The sequence below is a fragment of the Canis lupus genome, chromosome 18 (genome assembly GCF_011100685.1).
Source record: "Canis lupus familiaris isolate Mischka breed German Shepherd chromosome 18, alternate assembly UU_Cfam_GSD_1.0, whole genome shotgun sequence".
In the NCBI taxonomy this organism is placed as follows: Eukaryota; Metazoa; Chordata; class Mammalia; order Carnivora; family Canidae; genus Canis; species Canis lupus.
In genome coordinates, this window is record NC_049239.1 from 6,158,208 (window position 1) to 6,181,846 (window position 23,639).

Sequence of the window (23,639 nt, forward strand, 5' to 3'; positions counted from 1 at the left end):
TTCGAGCTCTTTCTCCTTTGTATTTCAGTTTTCCTGCACAAAATCTAGTTGCTAGATCCTCTTAATCGTAAGACTGTTTTCCCAAAAGGTCCCCACTGTGGCTGCCCGGGGAGGGATGGGGGGGGCTCGTAGAGGCCTCAGAGCCTGAGGCAGGGACCCCCGCCATCCCTGTGGGCAGATGCCCAGAGGACCCCTCACCCCCACCCAGAGCACCAGAGTTTCTATTTCGTGGCCCTGGTTGGCCAGAGTTCAAAGCTTATATCCCTTCTCTTCCATTCGTCCTTGTTGACACCAGGTCCTAAGACCCTACAGAAAGCCTGTTCCCTCCCTAGTTCCCGGACACGTCCCCCACGGCCCCACCTCTGGCCTGGCCCTTGGCAACACTTCAGGGGAAAGTAGGCGTCGGAAGCTGAAGCTTGCAGCAGGCCAGGGCCCTCACACAGGCCTCACAGAAGCTCCGGTCCTGGCATTCCTCCTCTATGAGAAGCACTCTTGTCACCCCATGAAGGGAAAAAGATGCATCTTCCAAATTCTAGATTTGCTGAGTCCCCGTTGTGACTGATTTTATACCCAGGAGCCCTGAGGCGGGGGCATCACGCCGCATTCCAGTTGATGACAGGTCTTGGATGTCAGTTGGAAGGTCTTAACTGGGGACTTCAGCTCTCCCCCCCCACCCAAACTGTAGACATAAGTGAACCGTGACCTGCACAAGCAGAAAGAGCACCAGTTCTCAAGCTTGGCTGCCCCTGGGGCTCTCCTGAGGTCCAGCCTAAAAGATTTTTTTTTTTAAGATCTTACTTGTTTAGTCATGAGAGATACAGAGAAAGGCAGAGACACAGGCAGAGGGAAAAACAGGCTCCATATGGGGATCCCAATGCGGGACTCAATCCTGGGGACATGCCCTGAGCCCAAGGTATACGGTCAACCACTGAGCCCCCCAGGGGCCTGCCAACCTGAAGGATTCTGATTTAATTTGTCCCTCGGCTGGTGGCATCCTGCTCACCTGTTGCACCCCCCAGGCCTCGGGTTACACGAGCAGAGGTGAAGCTGTCGGGCCACAGCGACTGGCAGTTCTCGTCCCCCTGCCAGCCAGAGTCACCAGGTGTGCTCAGAAGGAAGGGGCAGGGGCACCCTGGGCCAGTATTATTAGACTCTCGGGGGCTCCCCATGTGATCCTATTGGGCAAGCAGCGTTGAAACCCTCCTGCCTAAGGTGACCTGCAGGTGCCTGCAACAGGCCCCCCAGTCGGGGCAGAGTAGAAAAGCCTGGCTCAGGAGAGGGCCCGGAGGTGGCGGACAGGGCAATGTGCAGTCCTTAAAATTCTTAAAATTCCCGAGACTTGGCTACTAGTAACCATTCCCAAGCCTCTAATTCTCTGTCACCAGCAGCTGATCCTGAAAGTGCCAGATTCCCACACCGGAGCCTTGATAAAGCCCTGCAACGGTTTGCATTTTCTAAGAAGTTAGGGAAAAAATGGGTCGCATCCACAGTGAATGAGGTGCTCCCTCGAAGTGACAGCTGGCGAAATTGCCCTTAACATCTACTTTGCATTTCTTTCTTTTGCTAAGTGCACGTTTTTATTACAACATAATGATCTGTTTATATCTCCTTGCCTAGAGCTGTAAAACCTTACTGAAAAGAAATCCCTGCTTCCAGCACCAGCCGCACCTGCCACCCCAGGGGCAAACTTTTTATGCTACGAAGCAGCACACGGTCAGATAGGATTTTTAAATGTCAATCTATTTTTGTAACTTTTTTTTTTTTTTGAGGGATATTACCCTCTCGGGTAGCGCTGAACTTTGTAAAGGATGTTTTTTTAGAAAAACTCATTTTTTCTACTGAAGCTTAGAAAGGCAAATAGAATCAAAACGCGAAACTGAAGTCTTTGTTTAAAGGCACTTAGTTGAAGCAAGGGAAGTCTGTCTTGTAAAAAGACACGACCTCACTGCAGGGCTAAGGTAGGTCGTCGTCCTAATACAGAAGAGAGCCACCCTTTTTTATATTTGTAAAATGAGAAAAGGTAAAAAGCACACATGGCTTAGTCTTGCTCTGAAGCAGGTTTTGTTAAGTTGCAGCAACGTTGCAGGAAAAGAAGGACTTCACCATAAACCCAGATGCATCCACATGCGACCCTGGACATGATTGCCAGGATGATCCTGTCAGTGTGGGGGGAAAAAAGCAATAATAGAGCACTTTGCTGACTTATATACTAATCTGTATTTGATACACATTATTTTTATATTTACAGTTCCTATGCGTTTACCAATAGACTAGAAATACCTGCAAACCCTAATGATAGCGTGTTTTAAGAACTTGGTAACTGAGTACGTTGATAAAGTCCAGGTTTCCCAAGCCTACGTGTGACGTGCCCCCACCCCCCATCCCAGAAAAGGCGTCCTCAGCCCTGGCTGCAGAGTGCAACCCCCTGGGGGGGGGGGGGTTTGAAACTAGTGAGGCCCAGCTGTACCTCAGACTGATTATACACCTCTTTCTGGGTGAACTCCAGGCATTTGTACTTCTGAAAGCTCCCTAAGGTCATTCTGATGTCCAGCCAGGCTGAGACCCCCCAGCCTCGGGGGCCTGGGCTTGCAGGCAAATTCTGCAGGCGCAGGCAGCCGGAGATCTCCCTCAGCGCCCGTGCCTAGGGGGCAGGAACGTGCCCGGATGGAGGGTCCCTGACAGGCTGCCCAAGCACTGGAGGGGGAAGGTCTAACCCATTGATGGGAAGCAATACAGAACAGGTACCTTTTTTTTTTTTTTTTCCATTTCTTCTATTAAAAGGGGATTGGCAGTAAAATAGAGACAGCGAGCATTCTTGCTGCTTGTGCAACCGACTCGGTGCCCCGCCCGTAGTAACCGGGTGACCTTCATTTCCTGGGGTGAAAGAAAACCCTGACATACCAGTTGACATTACAAAGGGAAGACATTATTAGGAAGATTGTGTACATAGTTGGGTGGCTTTTATGAAAACAAGAGTCCAAGAAAAGGATTCTTGCTTTAAGAAACACTCTTGTATTTTTCTATCCTATCACCTAGCAGATAAAACTGCAAGGAAAAGCATAAATACATATATTTTTAGGGGCATTTAATTATTATTTTTTAAACCCCTTTGACCTGATTTGGCTGCCGGATGATCTTTCAAAGTAACACCTCTCTTGGAAGTGAAGAGGTCCTACAGATCCAATCCCGGATCATCCGGGGTCACCCGGAAAGTGGTTAACAACAGGCAGCAATAGCTTCATTTTTTTTTTTTAAGATTTTATTTATTTATTCACAAGAGACACAGAGAGAGAGAGATTGGCAGAGAGACACAGGCAGAGGGAGAAGCAGGCTCCGTGCAGGGAGTCTGATGTGGGACTCGATCCCGGGTCTCCAGGATCACACCCTGGGCCAAAGGCAGACGCTCAACCGCTGAGCCACCCAGGGATCCCCATAGCTTCGTTATTTTTGGTGTTTTGTTTTGTTTTGTTTTGTTTTGTTTTGTTTTGTTTTGTTTTCTTCATAGCTTCGTTTCTGAAACAACCAAGCAAGAGCTCTTTAGCTTCTGTATATGGTACGTCTTGACGTTGTTAAGTTTTGCTGTGATGAAAACAGTATTTGTACAAATGAAAAGCAAGATTCTCTTTTATGTGGTTTACACTGTTGATCAGAACATGTTGATTGTATATCAAGTATAAAAAATCGGATGTATATTATTCATTGTTCTTATGAGTACCTTAGAAATAACGATACTGTGTCCTTTGTTAACAACGCGGTGTTGACAGTGGCTACCAATCATATCTGACCTACTGTAGATGTTTTTCCTGATAACTTTTTAAAATTAATTAATAAACTTTATTTTTTAGAGCAATTTTAACTCCCGAAACTGAACAATTGAGCAAAAAGTACAGAGTTCCCACATCCTCCCTACCCCCTTCACCCCCAACCTCCCCCACCATCGTGTCCACACCCGAGCGGCCTGGTAACTGTTCATGTTCGGAGGTGTCTTGCGCGTCACTGGGCCGCTCCTCAGTACCGTGCCTTGCAGCCCGTGCATTCTGACCCAGGTCTGCAGACGCTGCACGTCAGCCCCTAGGCCATCTTCTCTCCTGGCTTCCCTCACTGTGGAGAAGCACAGAACCAAGAGGGAATTCCTTGATGGATGAGATTTTTCTATGGCCGGCACCGGAGCACACAGAAGGTCTGTTGTGATTCTGCTAAATCACAAATTCTAGAAACCTGAGGGATTAAGAAGCACACCCTTGTGTGAGGGGCTGGGCTCGGTGCTCACAGCTCACTATCAACCTCCCTTTCCTGCTCCATGAGGACTTCGTGTGGCGGGAACACCCCTCTCCTATGCTTCATGGAAGCCAGAAAATAACCACCAGCACTGAAGGAAATTGCTCTGTTAAGGTTGAGGTACAAGTTCCGTAGAAACCCGGTTCTCCAGTCCTTGAGCAGATACGTGAATAAGCCTCTTCTTATCTGTACTAACCAGAGGGAGAGTCAGGAGATCAAACCCATCTCAACAACTGAGGAAAAGCAAACTTATTGATGAAGCAGGTGACAGCACCAAGAGGGGGAGGTCAGCTTCTGGAAACCAAGGACTGGACACTGAGCAGCTGGGCGCTGGGAATGCACAGGGCAGGAAGAGGTGGGCGGGCAAGTTTTAAGCTGGCTTTAGGGAGTGGAACTAGCACCTGGAATCCACTCCCCTGGCCTGGAATAGTCCACAGGGCTTTAGGTTTCTTTGACTCGCAGTGCTCCGACTCCAGAGACTCAAACCCCAACCCTCCCTGCCACTGCTTTCCCCTGGACCAGCTGGTCCCCACACAATGTTCCACCTTGTTTCTGTTACACAGGAGAACTGAGAGCAGGAAGTCAGGCTCTGCTGGCTCACAACCACCCCTGATGCTTGCGATGTTGACTCTCATCATTTCCAAGAAAATTACAGCTTTGTTTTTGCATTGTTCATTCTGAAGATCATCAGTCGCCTACATACAAACAAACATAGGGCAGAGAGAAAATTGTAATTCATGTGGGAGCGGGACCTCAGGATAACTAGGTTCTTCAAGAATAAGCAAATAAGCCAAAAAGTGTCCCCACTGGGCCCCAAGGCTTCGCTGGCTTCCTGGCCTCCTGAACCTCCACATGCTGGCATTGTCAGGTGCCTTGGGAAGGAATAAGCCTCCTAGAGCTCAAAGCCTTCGATTAGGGGGGTTAGCCCCATGTAGGAAAGGCGAGTGTCAGCAAATGAGGCAGATATGGAGAGTATTACGGGGCACAGGCCACCTCGAGCCTACATGTCACCCACCCATCAAGGGAAGGCCGTGGCTTACTAACCCAGAGGAGCGCCCTCACCTCAGGGCAAACTCACTACACCACTGTCTCCACCAATAGCCCCCTACCAACCCGCTCCCCATAATTCTAGCTGAAGCTCAAGGCAGATGGAGTTTCAGCTTGAAGAGACTTTACTTTGGGCCAATAATCTCGTGAAAGTAATTATAGCCACCTGAAGAGAGGAGAGTTTTCCCAAAAATGAGAGGGTCTGAAAAGGAGGACAGAATTATTCCTGCTTTTTCTTTGGGTTCTCCCTTTGCTCAGGGCTTGGGCAAGTTCTTTTGAGTCCAGTTCTCCAGGCTTTGCCCCTCTTACGGTCTTTCTTCCACATTCAGAAAGGATATTTAAAAACTTGGGTAGAAAAGCCCTAAAATCACATCTGATTTCCACCCTCGTTTCAAAAATTGTAAACAAAATATGACAAAGATATGGGCACACATTTGTAATTTATAAATGGGCACACATTTGTACTTTATAAATGAGTCCCTTGAAGGAAGCTCCCCTCTGCTCCCCAGCAGTCATGCTGAGAACCCTGAGAACAAATCGTGGGGAGGACAGCCAAGTCTATACTCTGAAGTGCTTGTACAGGTTCTGCCTTGAATCTCTTTCTCCTCGTCCAGGACACTTGAGCTAGAAAAACTGGATACTAGGGTCTAAAGGAAACAAAAATATATCTTTTACCCTATTCTTAAAGGCAAATCCAAGCAAAGAGCATTCCTCATCCTAAGTCCATCTGGATCACGTGTGTAGATCCAGAGCAAGAGCACAGGGGGACCAGGAGTGCCCACCGCTCTGATCTCCTCCGTGGCTCAAGCCTGCATCATGTAGGCCACCCCTTGGGCCACTCTTTGGCAGGCAGGTCTGCACAGGTGAAGATGCTGAACAGCAAGCCTCCAGTCTGGGGCCACTTGGGCAAGCAGTCCCTGGGATCCCAGTACCTGAGCATATGCAGGAGAGGGAGGGAAGGCTCCAGGTGGGTGCTCCCTGCCTGGGAAAAGGTATAGTCCATAGGTTGCGGGGGAGTCGGGGAACAGACTGGGGAGACTGAGGAGCTCTACAACCGAGGGTGCCCAACACCAGGGACCGAAGGTGGTACTGCTCAAGCAAATGGGACAGGAGCCTAACAGCCAATTCAGTTTTCTAAACTGCATAATCCCATTCTTTTCTTGAAACAGTGATCATAAAAAAATCCAGTGATGCTCCATCTAGGTGGAGCTGTTAATAGGGAAGCTGTTAATATTAAGAGATGCTCACAAGGCACTTGATAAAATTCAATCATATTGCTGTTAAAATCTCTCTGTAACCTAGGAATAGATGACAACAGCTTTAATTGAGTAAAAATACCTATTAAAAATGTAATACGAAACATTGAATTTAATTCTGAAATACCAACACTTTAGTTAAGGACAAGAGAAGAGTGACTATTACTACTTCTGTTACTGAACACTCACTCACCCAAAGTTCACTGTTTTGGAGATAAGGAAAAACATCTTACTTATATATGATACATTTGCACCTTTAGAATATAGTTAGCAAGACTTGTCCCATTCCCAAGGGTTAAATCCAGCCAAGCAGCCTGTTTTTCTAAATAAAGGTTTATTGGAACACAGTTGCACCTATTCCTTTACTGTATTGTCTGTAACTGCTTACGCACCACTGGCAGAGCTGAGTAGTTCCAACAGGGATCCCATGATCTGCAAAGCCAAAGCTATTTCCTGTCTGGCCCCTTGCAGAAATTTGTGGATCCCAAAACAACCGGCTGGAATAAACTATTAAATAAGAAAACTCAGTAGGGTGGCCGTGTATAAATGTAATCAATAGCTTTCCTATTTCCTATTAATTGAACAACGTAATGGGAAAAAAATCTCACTTAAAATAGCAACTAAAACTACAAAATATCTAGACATAAACTTTGATGAGGAAAAACAGTGTGAAAAAAAACCAAAAATTTTGCTAAAGCATAAAAGAATGCTTAAAACATATTACGGGAGCAATTGGGTGGCTCAGTCGATTAAGCCTCTGACTCTTGATCTCAGTTCGGGTTTTTCTCAGCATCATGAGTTCAAGTCCCATGTTGAAGCCCACATAAACAAACAAACAAACAAAAAAAGATATATTCTATTTGTGGGTATGAGGACTTAACCTTGTAAACATACAAATTCTTCCTAATTATTATATAAATTCAATGCAATTGAAGTGAAAATTCCAATCATTATTTTGAGAAGTAGACATATTAGAACCTAGAAAAGAAAATGCACAGCAATAGTGAAGAACATTTGAAAAACAATTTGAGTTTTCAACTGATATCTTTTTTTTTTTTTTTAAGATTTTATTTATCTATTAGAGACACACAGAGAGAGAGGGAGGCAGAGACACAGGCAGAGGGAGAAGCAGGCTCCATGCAGGGAGCCCAACATGGGACTCGATCCCGGGTCTCCAGGATCACACCCTGGGCTGAAGGCGGCGCTAAACCGCTGAGCCACCTGGGCTGCCCTTCAACTGATATCAATGATATAAAAATACACTATGTAAAAGTATAATAATTAAAACTGCATAGTACCAATGTTGTCACAGCAACTAATTAATGGAAATACTTCAGAAGTTTGGAAAAAGACACGTGTTGTGAATGGAAATGTGGTAGATGACGATAATGCTTCCAGAAGGTGGACGATTGGAAGGCTCTCCAGCCAATGATTTTAGAGAAAACGTCTATGCATTTAAAAATCAATTAGAACTTTATTTGACACCTTAAACAAATTACAGGTGGACTAAGGATCCAAGCATAAAAAACAATCAGAGTACTGGGCAAAATATATGTGAGTATTTTTGAATCTTAGGATAGGAAGTTAATGCTAAAGCATTATGACAAAACCCCAAAGCCATAAAGAAAGATTGGCGATGTTGATCACCTAAATATCTTTTTGTTTTGTTTTTTTTTTTCGTTTTTAGTTTTTAAAGAAAAAAAAAACTAAACATGGTAAAAAAAAAAAAGTCAAAAATTCATATGAAGGAAAAAAAAAACCTTTAAAATGAGCAAGGATTAACCCCACTAAGACTCTGACAGTGCATAAATGAACAATTCACGGAAAAACTACAAATGACTAAAGAACATTTACAAAAATATATGTTGAACCCTACTAACAATCCAGAAAAATGCCAGTTAAAATGAAATGATAATCTCCTTTCATGACAGATTTTGGTGGGACTGTGAAGTGTCACAGTCTTGTTGGAGGACAATCAAAAGTTTCTATGTGTGTATCCTTTGATATGGCAATTTCACTTGTAGAAATTAAGTCTACTAAAATAGTGTTATCAACTTAATGCGACTCCCCTAAAATTCATCTATTGAAGCCCTAACTCACAGCGAGTAGGGTCTTTGGGGAGGTAATTAGGGTTCGACGAGGTCATGAAGCTGGGACCCCATGAGGGATTAGTAATATACCTTATAAGAAAATAAAGAGACCAGAGCCCCCACACTCTCTGCCAGGTGAGGACACAGCAAGAGAGCAGCCACCTGCAAGCCAAAAAGAGAGTTCTCACCGGAACCCGACCATGCTGGCATCCTGAACTCAGCTCCAGCCTCCACAATTGTGAGAAATAAATGTCTGTTGTTTAAGCCACCCAGTCTCTGGTATTTTGTTTGGGCAGCCTGAGCGAAGACAAATATCCAAACACCTATGCAAAGGTATAGGAATGAGAATGTTCATTAAAACATTACTTGTTAACAGGGGAAAAAAAAAAAGGAACATTTTTAAGGTCCATCAGGAGGGAAATTATTAAATAAATCCCGGAGTACGATAATACAGACTTCTGTGCAGTCATTAGAATAGGATAAATCTGCAGTAGCATGGACATATATTCCCATGATATAGTTTTAAATGAAACAAAGCAAGATGCTGAAGAATATTTTTTTTAAAAAAAGCTTATATTTGTGTATGCACCTCCCGCACGAGTGTGCATGTGCCTGCACATGCATGCACAATTCAGAAGCCATCTGGAAGTATTAAAGTCAACCCATTATTGTGGAGACCCGTGGTGCGTGAGGAGGGAGCGAAACAGAAATGGTAAAGTGTCAAGGAGGAAATTTGACTTTTTATGGTCTCTGCTCTTACGTTGTTGGGATTTTTGTAATGGATATAGATTACTTAAGGCAATCATGCTGGGACAAAATTTAATGCATGTCTGTTCATAGCCTTTCCCTTCCCTCCCCGCACAAGGAGACATTTAGCAATTTCTAGTTCAGCGTTGTTCTCTTCTTCGCGAGCTCGCCCCCCAGCAGAGTCCTTGTGGCATCATCTCCTGGGAAGGACACTGCAGGGCTCCAGCGCTGTGGGTGGCAGGGAGGATGTGGTGGGCACAGAGCGTCTGGGGCCGAGGGCACGGGTTCTTGCAATGACCAAGGACGGACACACAGCCTAGGACACCAGAACTCTTCTGGTGTCACACTGTCTTTCTCAGCTCGGCTGCCTTAAAAAAAAGACCGCAGACTGACTGGCTCACACAACAGACATTGTTTCTCACAGTTCCAGGGTCTAAAAAAATCCAAGATCAAAGTGCTGGCTGATTTGGTCCTTGTGAGAGTCCCCTTCCTACCTCGCAGAGAGCCACCTTCTCCCTGGGTCCTGGTGGCAGAGAAAGCCAGCTCTCTGTGTCTCTTCTCACACTGACAGGGACCCATCCCGAGGGCCCCACCTTCATGATCCCGCCTGCCTGCTGGAAGCCCCACCTCCACATGCCTTCACGTTGGGCGTGAACTCAACACATGAACTTGGGAGTGGACAACACAAACAACCTATAACGGAAAGCCTTCTTGATTATAGGAGCAAGAGATTAGGGAAGGATAGAGGACTTGAATGAGTACGCGTCCTCTCCAGTTTAAGTGAGGTCCAAATATAACCTGGAATTCTTGTTTGGATCTTCTTTTTTTTTTTAATTTAAATTTAATTTGCCAACATATAGTATTATATCCAGTGCTCATCACACACGTGCCCTCCTTCATGCCCATCACCCAGTTACCCCGTCCCCCCACCCACAGCCCCTCCAGCGGCCCTCAGTTTGTTTGCCAGAGTTAAGAGTCTCTCATGGTTTGTCTCCCCCTCTAATTTTTCCCCAATCAGTCTCCCCTCCTTGGATCTTCTTGTTTCTTTAAATGATTCAAGTATCCATGTCTTGGCCATTATAGATAAAAGTTCTAATACACAACATTTTAAAGCTTTTGAAATAAAACAGTTATCTTTTAAGTTTATTGGCTAAAGCCACCAGCCACAGAAAGATTAGGAGGGTGTTTTTTTATTTTTTTTTAAGATTTTATTTATTTATTCTTGAGAGACACAGGGAGAGAGGCAGAGACACAGGCAGAGGGAGAAGCAGGCTCCATGCAGGGAGCCCGATACGGGACTCGATCCCAGGACACTGGGATCACGACCTGAGCAGAGGGCAGATGCTCAACCACTGAGCCACCCAGGTGTCCCTGAAGGGTGTTTTAAAAAGTGAATTGGAGTAGGAAGGGATCGGGAGACTCTTTACACATATTCATTTAAGCAGCACACCCCAAAGCCGGCCTCAACCCCATTCCACAAGAGAATCAAGCCCTGATGCTGCAGTAATCTGCTGTATGTGATTAATAACTTCTCCTCGGCCTTTCCAGAATGTGCTAGTTATGCAGCATCCTTGGGAGAATCGAGACAATAGTCACTTGAGTTATTTTTTATAAGGCTTAATTCTTTCTGGATACCCTAGTGGGGAAAAGCCTGCTGGCATCCAAGAATAAAGGACGATTCCAGCGTTCACCCATTATATTCACCAAAGGAATACACTCACTAAATCAGCCAATTAGTCCTTGGAACAATGAAAGAATTAAATAAACAATAATAATTGATAATATGCATAATAATATATACACGTACATCTAGCAGACACTGTGCTTAGTGCACATTGACGCTTACGTGGAAGGATTTTCTTATTTGATGGATGAAGAAACATTTGAAATGCAACATCCTACTACTATTTTGGACATAGGAAAAATCACATCCGCCTTGCTCAGGAGCCGAGCCTACAGCTGGGGTGTTTCCTAGGGCTTCTGGGGCTCCGCACACAAAGGAAAACCAGTCACCTCTGGTGCAGGATTGGTGCCAGCCCCCCTGAGAGTGCACAGACCCAGCGTATTAACCCCGCATGCAATGAGGAATCGCAGCTCAAACATTAACTGCCCTACTCTGTGCCAGGACAGGTGTTGAACTCTGTGAAAATACCAGGTCCTAGTGTTTCAGAATAAATACAGCTGCACACGCGTGCACACACGTACATGCACATCAGAAAGCTGGTTAGGACCCATCTACGTGGACCGTCTCCTCTTCAGCTGCCAGCCAGGGATTCAGACAAGCAGAGATGGTTACAGCCAACCTGAAACCATAGAGCCCGACAAAGGGCAAGCCCAAGCATCCAGCATGGTAGCTAAGGCCATGGTCTTTAGCATGCGAAGCGCGGACCTAACGCCAGAGATGCAGAGACAGAGAGTACACTTGGATAAAAAGAAAGAAAGAGAATTGTATTTTAAACAAATTCTCTTTTGGACTTCTGGTAAGGACTTCTAGAGATAGCCCTGCCCAGCACACCCCCTCTTCTTGGCACAGGGGACACTGCACTTTCCTACGAAGGGAACAGGCCTCATGACTTTTCTGCCCATCGCTCTACGAAGGAAGTGACTCCTGAAACTTCTAGGACAAAGCATCACATTGCAGCGTGAACTCTCTAGCGCTGTCTGCCCAGCCCCCGGTGCGAGATGCTCACCTCGGTGCCATCCTACTCCTACACGGTCGCGTATTTTCAGTCCAACAACCAGAGGTTGTTGAGTCGAAGGGTTATCTTCCAGCACCCACTGACACATGACAGTTTTTTGTTTTCTAAACATCACCTTAAAGCCTATTTTGGTCTTTTTTTTCTTTTTCTTTCTTTCTTTCTTTCTTTTTTTTTTTTTTTTTTTTTTTTTTAGCATTTTCTACATTACTAATGTAGGGTAATACCCAGGCTGAAACTATTTGTTTAGATCTTACCATGAGGAAATTTTCATTCATTCATTTATTTATTCATTTTCTCAACAAATATTATTGAGCACTGACTGTGTGCCAGGAACTGTACGAGACACTGGGAATTTGATGGGAACAAAGCCATGCTCACTTCCCAGAACGTACAGCTTATTTTTTGTGTTCCCTTTTTCCTGTAATGACACAAATGATTGGAAATATCTGGATTTGAAGACACCAAGCAGGTCCCAGAACAGCCACAATGGATTCTTCAAACGATTGCTTTTTCTCAAGGAGACATTTACTCACTTCAAGGACTTCTAAAGCCTCCCCTGTGAGCTTTCTTTTAAGAAGCTCATGACTTGGGGCACCTGGGAGGCTCAGTCAGTTGAGCATCTGCCTTCAGCTCGGGTCATGATCTCAGGGTCCTGGGATTGAACCCGAGTCCTGCCCCATGCTCAGCAGGGAGTCTGCTGCTTCCTCTCCCTCTGTCCCTCCCTCCAACTTGTGCTCTCTCCCTCCCCCTCGCTCTCTTTCTTAAATAAATTTTTTCTTAAATGAAGCTTATGACTTGAAAAAAAAAATCTACCTTACAGTCTAGTATGATCTAAACCCAGACTTCTTCTCCCTCTTCATTGCAAACCCTAAGGAAGTACAGACCTTATGTCATTTCTCGGGTGGGCCTCTGCATTAGCTCCCAACTTGCTTGTCTAACTCCAAAGATGAGTTTTTCAACTACACGGCTACACCGCCACTGCCACAGTGATTTATCTGAGGCCCAGATCTGGCCAGAGCGCTCGCCTTAACCCTCTTCATTGCCCCTGAAGATGAAGTCCACGCTCCTCAGCATGACATCCAAAGTCCTCGTGATCAACCCAGTCTCTCCACCCTCAGCTCATCCACCCCACTCACTGCTCTGTCCAACTACTGCTGAGTGGCTTTTGGTACCTGTCACTCCACACTGCACCATGGCATCTTTTCCTCTGAATGCACCGCTCTTCCCATCTTTTTACCAAATGCAACTGCCACTCATCCAACAAGATGCCCCACATTCAGGAAGCTGCCTCTGAACATCCCCCCACCACCACCACCACCCAGGTGGGGCTAGTGCTCTTTTCAGGCTTTCACAGCACATGGCTCCTCTGTCTTCATGTATCACATTAACACTGAAAATGCATGACATTTTTCTTGTGCTAGAAAAAGGCACCTTGGAATCAAGGATTGTTCCATATTAATCATTATTCTCTGGTGCCAGAAGCAGTAACTCATGCTTAAAAAATGCTCAGTAAAGGTTTGGTGAACTGAACTGACATCCCTGCGTTCACTGTGACCTTTTTCTTCACTTAATAAGCAATCTTTCACTAGGATCCAGAATGAGGAGGCACCCACAGTGACTTTCTACTTGCTCTGTAAGATTAATTTCTCAGTCATCAAAAGGACGATTAGCAGAATGCAATGACCAACCAAATCCTTGTTGAAATCTCTCCTCGTGAGATGTTCTGTATCACACCTCTCTTTCTTTTCTTTCTTTCTTTTTTTTTTTTTTTTTTTTTGGTTTTTATTTATTTATGAGAGACAATGAGAAAGAGAGAGAGAGAGAGAGGCAGAGACACAGGCAGAGGGAGAAGCCAGCTCCATGCAGGGAGCCTCATGCAGGACTCCATCCCGGGTCTCCAGGATTAGGCCCTGGGCCAAAGGTGGCGCTAAAGCGCTGAGCCACCTGGGCTGCCCTATACCTCTCTTTCATGACCTGTATCAGGAACACATCAGTTCCTTTCTTTCTTCCATCCCTTTCCACTTAAGACTCCCCTTTCGCTCCACTTCTGTCCTTTAAAAAAATGTTGCCATATACTTGCATCAGGCCCTTAAAGCTTATATCCATGTAATATGTGTCTATGTGACTTCATTCTTCTTTTTAAAAACTGAAATATTGCAGATGGTAATAGATTCGGCTGAGTTACTCTTTTTGTAATTCTGTAGCTTGACCCTTTCCCTCAGCAATGTGTTTTGGATACCTCTCTTGACAACGTAATAGAAATTCAGCTTATTCTACTTAAATATTTCATAATACTCTACGGTGTGACCATAGCTTTTTTAAAAATTATTTATTTATTTATTTATTTGAGAGAGAGAGAAATAGAGAGAAAGCACAAGTGGGTGGTGGTGCAGAAGGGCAAACACACTCTGCCGAGCAGGGAGCCCAAGTCAGGGGGCTTGATCCCAGGACCCTGAGATTATGACCTGAGCCAGAATCAAGAGTCAGCCCCTTAACTGACTAAACCACCCAGGCGCCCCCATAGCTTTTTTTTTTTAAAAAGCAACTATCTCCCCGTTGATAGACCTTTGGTAGTTAGTTTCCTGTCTTTTACTATCATAAATAATTTTGTGATGAACATTATTTTGTATCCCCTCCCGGGTACCTCTGCAAGGCTCTCTCAGAGGTACTGCAATAGGGAATCGCTTTGTCAAATAGTGGGATACTCTAAACAGATAACTGTCAAGTTTCCAGAAGAATGTGAGGGACTCATTTCTTCACAACCTTACCAATTTTTAACGTTATCAAATTTTATAATTTGTGTCAACTCAATGGAGGTTAAATAGCTGATTTGTTTTCATTTTTGCTTGCTTTCTTTGCTTTCGCTTTTTGCATTTTCCTGGTGAAGATCAACATCTTTTTTTTTGATCAACATCTTTTTAATTTTCATATTTGAATATGCAATATGTTTATTTTAAACAAACATACAATATAAATAAATATAAAAAGAAAAAATACATAAAATATGTTACTTTTCTTACTTTTTACCCATTCGAATTTCCTTTGTGACATTTTTCTATTGGTACGAGTGTCTCCTTATTATTGACTTACAGGAGTTCATTACGTATCTTGGATTCTCTTTTAAAGCTTTCTAATCCCATAATCATGTATTATAAATATTATCGTGGGTGAAACATAATTTTAACATTTTTTACATCAAATTGATTTTTTTCTTTGTGGCATTTGCTTTGTGCATCTTGTTTTAGAAACTCTTCTGGGGCACCTGGGTGGCTCAGTAAGGTAAGTGGTTGCTCATGATCCTGGGGTCCTGGGATCAAGCCCTGTGTTAGGTTCCCTGCTCAGTGGGGAGTCTGCTTCTCCTTCTGCTTGTCCCCCTACTCACGCTCTCTCTCTCTTTCTCAAATAAATAAAATAAAATATAAAAAAGAAGAAGAAGAAGAAGAAGAAGAAGAAGAAGAAGAAGAAGAAGAAGAAGAAGTAGCAACAGCCTTCCTTTTCTTCAAGGACATAAAAAATGTTTTCCCATATTTCTCTCTGTCTTCAGGGTATTTTTAGGGTATTTTTACTTTCAGCTTGAAGAGTTTGGATGGAATATCTACCATTTCTGGTGCTAGACCACACATCCTGTTGATGAGGCTATTTCTTTTATGCTGGGCACTCCACACTTGGCACTTCTAGGCCCCAGGCCCCCTCCCACCAGGTCCACTGTCCTCACCAGCTGCTTACATCTGCCCTCACAACCTCCTAGGCTGCCACAGTCCCACTCTTAGTGAGAGAAGTTGAGGGAAACATTCTCAGTGACACCGCTGCTTCCAGTTTCCCAGTCCGGACTTCATAGCTCCTTGAGGGAAGGGGCACCTCCCATGCCACCCACAGAGCTTCAAAACCAAGGAGCAACCATGGGACTTAACTGATAGGAGGTTCATGTGATTCCTGGACAACGCTTAAAAATGTCTGGTGTTTCCTGGCAAGTAATACGTACCCACACAAAGCAGCAGGAGAGGTAGCAGTTTGGAGATCTGAAAAATTTGGCAGGTTTTGTCACAGCCTGGACAGTTTTTCCAAGAGGAACTCTTAGATGCTGTTGGCCACCAGGGCGGTGCTCAGTGCCTCCATACTAAAGAGTCAACCCACTTAGCCATGTCTGTCTTCCTCGGGTCAGAAAAAACTCCCTCACACCCCCAAGTGCCCATGAATTCCATTAGGAGTCCCCACCTCTCCGGAGCCAGCAGGCTTCAGACTAGTGTACCTTCTCAGCAGGAAAGAACTGCCCCTCTGTCAAAGACCTTCACTTTTGTCAGAAAACAATCTAAATTCCAAGACTTCCAAGCTTAAGCAAAGAAGAATTTAATTTCCTTACTTATGGTTAGCCTGGAGGGAGGCAGTGCCTTCGGGCACCAGACTCTTTCTTCCTACACAGACGTTCCTCCTGCCAACGTTGGCTTTTGTCATCATACTAGTTTGGAGGATGGCTGTTGTTCCTCCTGCAAAGCCAGGGTTCCAGGCAAGAAGATGAGAGGAGGATAAAAATGTAGATTCATGTAGAGAGGAATCCTACATGAATCTAGTGCTTTTTGATCAGGAAATTTAGAAGATTGGTTGTATGGCACCTGCGGGAACCCTGGCCAAGGGCTCTAAGAGCTCCATAACCCTTTAGGGCAGTCATGTTGCATTCATTCGGGCTAGAGCAGTCACTTGCCCTCCCAGGATCAAGGAATTTCTGCCAACCACCTAAACGATTGGGGCTTCAATAGCAGATGATGAGACAGGGGAAGTGCTGTTGGATTGGTAATAGTGCACACAGCAAAGAGAAATCTGTGGGAAAACAGGACAATGGTAAAGGATGTCAATTCTCTAGGTGGTGACAGTGGCCTTATCACAACGTCTATCAGATCGACAAACTCAGGCTTGGTGTAGAGAGTGCCCAAGACCGGCTGGGACGTGTTTCTAGAATGTTGGGGATGCCACGGCGGTTGGAATCCTACAGTTATAATGCACATTCCACCCAGTGAGAAGCAGAACCCAGGAAAGCTAATGGGGTAAGAAGAGCAGAGTCTAATCCATGGAAGAGAGATTGGAAAGACTGGTACAGGGCGTCCGGCCTCAGCTAAGGGGTTGGAAGAGCGGGGTTCAGCGGTAGCTTCAGGAGGAATCTAGAAAGTATCTGAGAAATCAAGGCATTGATGATCGCAGGGTGACTGAGTCTAGCGTCCAGCCACTGGTTGGGCGAGGCTCTCATAGTCTGCTTGCCCCTACCCCTGCCCCTGCCCCTGCTGGAAACGACCAGGCCCTATTACAGCTGACCCTAATTGGGGCAACAATGGCTGGAAGGGGAAAGCCCAAGGAACGGGAGCTAATACATTCTATTCAATTCCCCCTTATTCATCGGACTCTGTGTCCTTCCTATAATGAAGCAGACAAGCCCACTCCTCCCATCTCTGTGCCCCAAGTGCTTCATCCGTGTTGACGGTCCTAGGGGAAAGATGGAGAAAGCAGGCCTCCCTCCCTTTTTTTCCTCTCCCATGACTCCTTTTCCATCCTCTTGACTTAGGTTTTGATGCTTGTCATTTGTGCCAGCCGTGGGTACCCCCTCTGGTTTATTTTTGCATCATTACGTTCCATTTCGGATAGGAGCACGCCACCCACTGAGTTAACTTGGGGCACGGACAGACATGTGGGCCCTGCACATTGTTTATGCCTCAGGCCCCAGGCAGCCAGGATCTGGAAGCCTTGCCCCCACCCCTGTTCCCATCTAGAATCAGAACTTATTGCTTAGAAGCACAGCAGCCAGCTTGCGCCCAGGACGAAGGTGGAACATCTCAATGCATTTATTTTGTTACCTAAAGACTTCCTCTTGGGACTTTGTCATCCTTTGCATGCTGCAGATCCGTTTTTACCCTCTATTCCTAGTCTCCCAGTTTACTCCATTTAACGGAACATACTGTGACTAGCTAGGGTGGTCACTTACTACAGAGCAAGAATCAGTGAAGCCCTGTGGCACGTGGCCTCGCTTATTTTGGGGTTCTTATTCCTAAACGATCTAGAATATAGGGTATCTTCTTGCTAAGAAATGATCCAAGTATTGGAATAAGACATCCTGCTTAATCAAGACTCTAATATTATTACAAAGTCAGAAGTTCTATCCAGAAGTTGGTTCATATCTTACTCCTCCCCTGCTTTTTTGACCCACCACCCAATTTATAAATAAGAGCATCACCAATTCTTGCTTCTCTCCGATCATTTCCCCCCATGGCCTTCTCAGATAGTACCCCATCCTGAATTGTGTGTTAAACCATTCTCTTGCTTTAAAAAAAAAAAAAAAAAAAGTTTTCTCATAAACGAATGCATTTCTACACAGTATAGTATTTCATCTTGTTTGATTTCTATCACCCTAAAACTGAATCCCCAGTTTAGGGGTTCTCCTGGGTTTGCCTTTTCCAAGGTGCATCATGTTGGTGAGATCCCTCATGTTTTGTCAAGCTGACATGAGTTCATTTTCAGTGCTGTAGTTTCTCTCACATTCAGCAAAAGAGGAGGAGAATTCTAGGCCCTGTTCCTCCTACTTTGAGCCTGGGTGGCATTCTGTCCTTCACAGTGATTTTTGGGATGGCTCACCTCCCCATGATGCAGTGGGGGGTATACGGCCTGCCGGGTGCGTGAGGGCTGCTGCATGTGTGAGGATGGCTAATTGAGACAGGAACCACTTTTCTAGTTCATAAACCATAATTTAACACTTCTCTGGTTTAGAACAGTTCTTCAGAGAACGGAAATTGTCACGTTGTCTCCCAAGAATGCATTTGGTGGGTTCTAAGATGACCTAGGTCATGTGCCCTAGGTCACAACCTATACTGTTAAGAGTGGAGGTGACCCCCTGATTTATTTGCTCAGAGCCCCCAACACAGACAGATATCACGCGGAGTCACCCACCCCACGTCACACACACACCCCCGTCCCCGTCCCCCCCCGTCCCCCCCCTTTCTTCTTGAGTGCTTGTAACCTGAGCCTTAAATTGCTTTCCAGGAGGCCTTAATCAATTAACTCCATCAAGGAAACGGGAGCGCAACAGCGGGGGCACCAAACGTCTGGAACCAGAGCCCCAAGAGCTGCTCTGGGTCTGAGACTGCGAGCCGGTCACCGCACGCCCCCGAACAGACTTTCCTTCCTGGCCTCGGTCTGTTCATCTCTGACATGAGGGGTTTGGGCCCAACGGTCTTCCCTAAGGTCCCTTCTAGCCCCACAGTTCTACCATACTTTCAATTAGGAAAAAACAAACAAACAACTAAGAAGGTAGAAGCCTTGCTGCTCAACTTCAAGGTGAGAAAAGGCTGCGCTGGCTGCGTGTTCTACATGCATATTCATCAGTCTCTCGGCAGCCAGAGAGGCCCCATTGTTTTATTAGTCTGCTTCGTTGAGCGCACGGTTGGCTTGGATGTAGCCCAAGGCTACTTGGCAGGTGACAGAAGCCTCGGTTTTCCTTTCTGTCCAACAAAACAAAAAAGTCCACCGTCTGGGTTCCGCCACCCATATGGATTTTTCGATAACAAAGGCACTTTTGAGTCAACTTCAAAAGCAGAAGCTTAGGCTAACTCTACTGATTCTAAAATTAGGAGGTAGAAAGACTACCTGCACTTCTCCCCGCGGGTAAGTGTGGTTTGACGTCATAAATGGACTAGGAACCTACCTTCCCTTTGTCGTCATCGCAGGAGCTCATCTGCGCTGTGCCACTCACTGCTGGGTGTGACTTTAGGTAAATTCTGTATCCCCCTCCCGTGCCCCCACCCTTCCCTCAAAGAGGTTGGACTAGACGGTCCCCAAGGGCCACCGCCTCTAAGGCCCCAAGGTCAGGCCATCTACCTGTAATAAAAGAAATGCACGCAGATACGTATTAGAGGCGAGTTCGACGTACAGAAGAAGAAACTTGAATCCAGGCGTTACCTGCCTCCACGTCTTGGGGGTTCACCAAGCATGTGTTCCATGGGGGACCCAGGCCTGTGTCTTTACACACCCAGCCAAGGTCAGGACTTCGGAAATGTTGCTCCTATTTAACAGATGAAGAAATCTCAAGGACCGAGGCCTGCTCCAAAGGCCACGCTCATTAAGTAATAGGTCCTGGGGGTCTCGGTGTGGGGGGAACCAGTACAGAAATGGTATGTGCTTTTCATGTGGCATGTGCTGAAGTGTCCCCACCCCGTGTGCCTGCTGGATGTGTGCACTCCCCGCGTGCGTGCTTCTCCCCCTTTATCGCTGCCTTGAGAACTGGGGAGAAGGGAGATTGAGGGCTTTCCTGGAAGACGTTCTATGTGTCTGTAATGAGTGGGGCACAGAGGACGTGAAGATGCTATTTTGTTTGCTTTGTGTTTTCTGGGGAAAAAAAAAAAAAGGAAACCCACTTGAATTACACCTGAGCAAACAGTTCCCTGGCAGCGAGAGTTTCAAATTAGGCACCGGTGTGATGTTTACAAGCTCATACAAACTAAACACCAGGCAGCCTAAAAATGTGCAATGATTCCATGGCCATGTGCTTTATCATTTTTAAAAGACTCAACCTGGGGAAAATTGGACCTTTTAATATAGTAGCACAAAGGAGATCTCTGGGGGGCTCAGCGGTTGGTGCCCGCCTTGGGCCCAGGGCCTGATCCTGGAGACCCCAGATTGAGTCCCGGGCTCCCTGCATGGAGCCTGCTTCTCCCTCTGCCTGGGTCTCTGCCAATCTCTCTCTCTCTCTCTCTCTCTCTCTCTCTCTCTCTCTCTCTCTCTCTCTCCCTCTGTGTGTCTCTTATGAATAAATAAAATCTTTAAAAATATATGCAGTAGTACAAGTGTTTTCTCACTGATTCTCAGTAAATATTTGATTTTTTCAGTAAATATTTCATAGAATGCCCGCAGGGTCTGTTCCTGAAGGTTAGGAAGCCATAAGCCATATGGGGACCCCAATGTGAGATACAGGATAATATAAAATGAGATTCTCTTCCTATACATGGGGAAGAAGTACAAGTGGAAAGAGCGCAGAGCTATTTGCAGGTGGGGAAGCGACTGCATCGGTCTTTCAGGCCATCTCCAACTTCCACGCCCAAGTTCCACAAACTGAGTGTCAGAGGGAGAAAAAGAAACCGCCTGCCCGCCCTCTCCCCCCCGGCCCCCGCCCCCGGGCCACCTCTTCGGGCCCATCCAGGGTCCGGAGGAGCAGCGCAGAGGCAGAGGCGAGAGGCAGACGGAGGAGGCCGGGGGCCAAGCGCCTGGGCGGGGCGCTCTAAGCCGCGCGGTGCTAGACGCAGCCCCGGTGCCCGCCGCGTCCCTGGAACCGGGCGGAGTCTCAGCGGCTTCGGGGAGGCGGAGCGTCGGGGCGAGGTGACCGCAGAGCCGGGTGGCCGCGTCCTGCAGACGAGGGAGCTGCCCAGGCCCGGGCCCGCGCCTCGCTGGCTGGCGTGACCTGCGAGGCCTCCAGCTGCTGGGGGCCGGGGGGGGGGGGGGGGGGGGGGGGGGGGGGGTGCGGGGGAGCCGGGAAGGGGGTGCGGGGAGCTGGGTGAGGGGAGCGAGGAGCGGGGTGCGGGGAGCGAGGTGCGGGGAGCTGGGTGCGGGGAGCGAGGTGCGGGGAGCGAGGAGCGGGGAGTGGGGTGCGGGGAGCGAGGTGCGGGGTGCGGGGAGCGAGGAGCAGGGAGCCGGGAAGGGGGTGCGGGGAGCTGGGTGCGGGGAGCGGGGTGCGGGGAGCTGGGTGCCGGGAGCGAGGTGCGGGGAGCGAGGAGCGGGGAGCCGGGAAGGGGGTGCGGGGAGCTGGGTGCGGGGAGCGAGGTGCGGGGAGCTGGGGTGCGGGGAGCGAGGAGCGGGGAGCCGGGAAGGGGGTGCGGGGAGCGGGGTGCGGAGAGCTGGGTGCGGGGAGCGGGGTGCGGGGAGCTGGGTGCGGGGTGCGGGGAGTGCGGAGCGGGGTGCGGGGAGTGGGGTGCGGGGAGCGACGGGAAGCGACAGGGAGCGGGGTGCTGCCCGGGCGCGGGGCCAGGCCACACGCGACCCACGTGGCTGTGAGTGAAGGGACTCGCGGGCCGAGGGGAGGGACCGGCCTTGGGGGTTTCCACGCACCCGCCCCCCCTCATTTGCCTGTCTGTTCTGTGACCTGCGCAACCTCGGTCCCGCCGCCGTCCCTCTCGGTGTCTTTCCCTTAAAGGCCCTGCGCTGGCGACGGAGGGAGGCAGCGGCGGGGACACCCCTGGGCCCCAATCCTGAGCCAGCTGCAGTGGCCTCGGGCTGCGGTCGGTTGTCCTCGTTACGCGGGGGGGGGGCCGGGGGCATCCCGGGAGCGGCTCCGAGCTGGGCTCAGGTGGGTCCCGAGATCCCCCGCCACGCCGCACGCACGCGCCCTGCTCCGCGGGTGACCCTCCCGGGCAGCGGACCCGGACCCTACCCCACACACACACTCCCCCCACAGCCCCCGCTGCCGCCCTGCTCCACCCTTGCACACACGTGCGTGGAAGCCGAGGCTTCTCCAGTTCACGACTCCGTGGGTGGCCGCCCCGGGGCCGGGAGCAGTGTCCTGGGGGCCAGGGCAGGGGACACCCGGGGCAGGCGGGCAGCAGCAGGACGGGCCTCAGGACGCAGGGGAGCAGCCCGGGTGGAGCCGCCCCCTTCCTGCTCTGTCTGTGCTTCTCAAACACATCCTCGTCCTGATGTTGGGGAAAAGTAACCCAGAAGAAAGACGAAGGTAAAGAAGAGCCAGCCGGGCCCTTGACAAGGTCGCCCCCGCCGACCCAGAGCCCTTGGGTTTGGCGCCCCGGTGAGGAGCGCCGGGCCTGCTGCCAAGGCAAGGATGGCTCCAGCGGCAAGGATGGCTCGAGGGGCAAGGAAGGCTCGAGCGGCAAGGATGGTTCGAGCGGCGTGGTCTCCGGATGGACGGAAGCTCTCCGGGCCTGCACGAGCTGAAATTCTATATAAGTATTGACGGAGCTCCCGAAATCAAAAGGCTGCATTACAAACTCATTCTGTTCCAGGCAAAGGTCAGATGGAGGCTGAAGGTCGAAAAGTGCTGTTATAGACCCAAATCCCACTGTCCAGACTCTGAGAAAGGTTCTAACCTGAGTTGCTTTTTTTTATTTTTAATTTTATTTATTTTTTATTTTTATTTTATTTATTCATGAGAGACACAGAGAGAGAGGCAAAGGGAGAAGCAGGCTCCATGCAGGGAGCCCATGGCAGGACTGGATCCCGGGACTCCAAGATCAGGCCCTGGGCCAAAGGTGGTGCTAAACCGCTGAGCCACCCGGGTTGCCCTCTTCTTTTTCATCAGAATGACATACACATGTTTTCTAAAAATCAAATAATGTGGAGATGCTGGAAAGGAAAAGCACCTGTCCCGTGCCTGCCCCCGCACCTTCCATCCTGTTCTCCACAGGTGGTCACCTTTAATCATTCCTGATCGAGCTCTTCTGTGGCTGTCTCTGAAATTCTCATTAACAAGCTCAGGGAGCTATTTCTGGGTTTATCAGCTTTATATATTATCCTTGAATTTTGTTATGCGAAGCAATGGTTTAGTT

General features: G+C 47.7%; 1 long non-coding RNA gene across 1 annotated transcript; it reads left to right on the forward strand.

Moving 5' to 3' along the window:
• The first annotated feature begins 17,112 nt into the window (after positions 1-17,112).
• LOC111090798 lies at positions 17,113-20,538 on the forward strand. The gene is made up of 2 exons (XR_005372896.1): positions 17,113-17,156; positions 19,138-20,538. It is a non-coding gene; the product is annotated as an uncharacterized LOC111090798 (long non-coding RNA).
• The last annotated feature ends 3,101 nt before the right edge of the window (positions 20,539-23,639 follow it).